The sequence below is a fragment of the Myotis davidii genome, unplaced genomic scaffold, assembly GCF_000327345.1.
Source record: "Myotis davidii unplaced genomic scaffold, ASM32734v1 scaffold497, whole genome shotgun sequence".
Taxonomy (NCBI): domain Eukaryota; kingdom Metazoa; phylum Chordata; class Mammalia; order Chiroptera; family Vespertilionidae; genus Myotis; species Myotis davidii.
Genome location: NW_006288434.1, coordinates 3,951,081 through 3,954,862, shown reverse-complemented (window position 1 = coordinate 3,954,862; position 3,782 = coordinate 3,951,081). Strand labels below are relative to the sequence as shown.

The 3,782-nt window shown below is 44.6% G+C and overlaps 1 long non-coding RNA gene across 1 annotated transcript in view; it reads right to left on the bottom strand.

Moving 5' to 3' along the window:
• LOC102766430 overlaps window positions 1-3,782 on the bottom strand; it is a 28,331-nt gene continuing 24,549 nt past the window's right edge. Inside the window, exon 4 of the long non-coding RNA XR_435483.2 lies at window positions 1-50. This is a non-coding gene — a long non-coding RNA (uncharacterized LOC102766430). The remainder of the gene's footprint in view (window positions 51-3,782) is intronic.

The window sequence follows — 3,782 nt, the reverse complement described above, 5'->3', positions numbered from 1 at the left end:
TAGGGGGAACGGGTGGGTTATCTGGAGATTTGATGTATAGCCAGGCGTTGCTGCAGGACCAGAAAGTTCAAAAGTTTAAGTTCCCAGGCTTGTTCAAGTCAGGATGGTTTCCTTGTCCCTTAAGCTACTACCTTTTTCCTAATTTAACAGCTTGACTATAGTGACTCCATTTTATTTCGTATCTCTTTCCTCACAGGCCAGGCCTTGATTGGTTACATAACCAATGTTTTCTGTTTGAATTATTATTATTATTTGAAAACTTTAATGTTGACATTATTGTAGACTGCCCTCATCCTCCCCCGTCCCCCCGCCTTTGCCCACCTCCTCCTCTCCCCACCTCCCCCTCCTTTGGCCTTTGTCACACCATTTTCCATGTCCATGGGGTCTGCATATATATTCTTTAGCTAATCCCTTTGTTTACCAGACATCCCCACTTCCCTCCCCTCTGGCTCCCTCCAGTCTGTTCCATGTGTCCATGCTTCTGGTTCCATTTTTTCCGTCCGTTTATTTTGTTCATTAGATTCCACATATTGGTGAGATCATATGGTATTTGTCTTGCTTTGACTGGCTTATTTCGCTTCACATAATACTCTCAGGTCCCTCCATGCTGTTGCAAAAAGTAACAGCCCCTTCTTTTTCTATAGCACGTAGTATTCCATTGCGTAAATGTTCCTTTTCTCATTAATACACCAGAAGCCTCATTAAATGGAAGAGGCTTGGGCCTCTCTTGATCCCCAAGAAGCCTTGGTTTTAAATAGTTGTCAGCAGCCAGTTAGCTGGGGTCACAGAAACCCTTTGTTCTCTGGACTAAGCATCCCCAGTTCTTTCAACGGTCTCTCATTTTTTTAATTGATTCTCATTCTCTCTCTCTCTCTCTCTCTCTCTCTCTCTCTCTCTCTCTTTTTTAGAAAGAGAGGAAGGGAGAGGGAGAAAGAGCCTCCTCCTGCTCTGTTTCTTTGAGTTGTTTTTTTTTAAGATTCCACATACAAGTGAAATCATAGAGTATTCATCTTTCTCAGTCTGACTTATTTCACTTAGCATAATGCCCTCAAGATCCATCCATGTTGTTGAAAATGGCAAGATTTTCTTCTCTTTGTGGCTGAATAATATTCCATTGCATGTATGTGTGGACTCCTTGGAGAGAGCCTGCAAGGGCGGTTGCACGAAACAACGTAATAGACCTTATTTTGGGGGTTGGAGGGAGTTCATAAGCCCAGAGTGGAAAAGACTAGAAAGATACAAACTACTTGTACAGTAGCCAGTACATACCCGCCTGCATTTCGAGGGCGTTGTGAAGGTTGAATGCGAGACTGTTCAGCCAAGTGCGTCCCTGTACTGGCTACTGTAAACTGCACTGCAATGAACACGGGGTGCATGTGTCCTTTGGAGTTAGTGTCATTTCCTTTGAGTAAACATCCAGAGGTGGAATTGCCAGATCATACGGTGGTTCTGTATTTTATTTTTATTTCTTGGGACACAAAGTATCTCGCCCGAGGTTACACAGGCTACACCCCGCCGCCGGGATTTGCCATTTGACTCTCTGGGTTCTGCAGAGGACACGGCTGAAGCCATGAAGCAGGACAGTGGACTTTGTGTGAGCACACGTGGGAGCCTCTGGGGGCATCATCTCCCTTGGTGGGGCTGCTCTGGACCCACTGGCTGGTAGGTTTGGGCGGTGCAGGATACAACACAATTGCTTTCGAGCCAAGCAGTCCAGGCAGAAACATGTCGATTTAACAATTTATATTCATGTATGGATTACAGAGCAAGATCTGGAGATAAGGGACATAAAGAGGCCTGGGGGCCTCGCTGCCCTCTCATTGTGTGTCAAGGGGCACAGCAGGGCTTTCCTGAAGCCACCCCGTGCACGACACAGCTCTCCCAGACAGATGTCTGCGCTGGCAGGTCACGCGGGGGCTTGAGGCATTTAATTTCTCTGTTTGTTTGCAGCTGATGATTATCATTCTTGGTTAGAGGTAGCATGAATGTTTCTGACTTTTTGGAACAAAGGTAGCAATTCCAAGCCAGAAACACTGTGGTTTTGGTTTTTAGTTGTTGTTGTGTTGTTTTCTTATTGCAAAAAAAACGATAGCCACTCATTGTAGAAAAAGTAGAAAATACAGATAACCCAAGAGAAGAAAGTGAAAAACTCCCCCAACTCCCGGTCTAAAAATAACCATGGCTAGTGATTTGGTTTGTACCCTTGTACATTTGAAACAATTTTAGTTTGTATCTTTCTAGTCTTTTTCACTCTGGGTTTATGAACTCTCTCCAATCCCCCAAATAAGGTCTATTACGTTGTTTCCTACAACCGCCCTTGCAGGCTCTCTCCAATGAGACTACGTCATTTTCACACAAGAGGTTAAGCCAGTCCCAGCCAGCCACCCAGCAATGGGCTTTCACTCATGGTCAGAAGGAAGAGGCATCCACAGGTGGCAGGCTTTCTGCCTGGGAAGTGCCTTTACACAGCACCCCCTGCTCCCCCTGGCTGCCTCCCCAAGTGCCCTGGTCTGCATCCCTCAGACTCCATAACCCTAAATCCCTTCCCTCCCCAGGCCTGGATGATAAATCACAAAAATGAGCTAACAATGGTGTTCATACAAAAATCATAAATCTGAATCAGGTTTATAAAGGCGCTGCATTAAGAGGTACTTAGTATCAAGTTCAGCTGGCCGACTAAGTCCTGGAACACACATGGAATATTTGAACTCCTACATCACGGATCATCCCCTTCAGTTAGCCCAACACCAGGCAGCGTTTTAAAGCACTTGGATGAACAGTCTCGCATTCCACCTTCACAGCACTCCAGAAATGCAGGTTGATATTATAATTTCTATGTTACTGATGAAAAACATTGAGGCTCAGACAGTTTCAGTGACTTGCCTAAGGTTAGAAGACTAGTCAGTTATACAATCGTAAGTTTTCATACGTGGGAGAAAATCAAAAGACTTATCCAACCAGGGAACACCAATAGGACTAGAATTGTGTTGACTCTGATCACCTGGGGCAGTGTGTTAACAAGGATGGGGTAAGAGTAATGGCTAATATTTCTTTTTATCCTCAACAGTTTTATTGAGACATAATTGACATACATACAATCCACCCATATTTAAAGTGTACAATTTGATAAGTTTGACATATGTGCACACTCATAAAACCATCACCACAACCAAGATAGTAAACATATCCGTCACCCACAAACGTTTCCTCCTGCCCCTTCATAACCCTTCCCTCTGGCCGCTCCCTGCCTCCCAGTCACGATGTGCCTTCTGTCACAATGGGTTAGTTTGTACTTTCAAGAGTTGTATGGAAATGGAATCATGCCCTATGTGCTCTTTTGGTCTAGCGCTTTTTTTTTCACTCCACTTATTTATTTTGAGGTTGTTGTGTATGTTAACAGGTTTTTTCCTTTGCATTGCTGAGTGGTATTCCATTGTATGGATATACCACAACTTACCTATTTTCTTATTGATGGGCACTTGGTTTGTATCTAGTTTTTGGCTTAAGAGTTTACTATTTGAGGGAGAAACTAAGATGGCGGCATAGATAAACACCGGGAAATTGCTGCCGCTCACAACAATGGAATAATACCTCAGAAACACAATACGGACATCATCCAGAACCACAGGAAGCCTGGCTGACTGTAAATTCTACAACCAGAAGGAAAGAAAAGCACACTGAGACCCAGAGGAGCTGCAGAAGTAAAGCGCAGAGGTAGGGGGCTCGCGCGCGGAAAGGGGCTGGCACCTGAGGACGCGGCTGTCTTTTTGAATCCGGAGGGA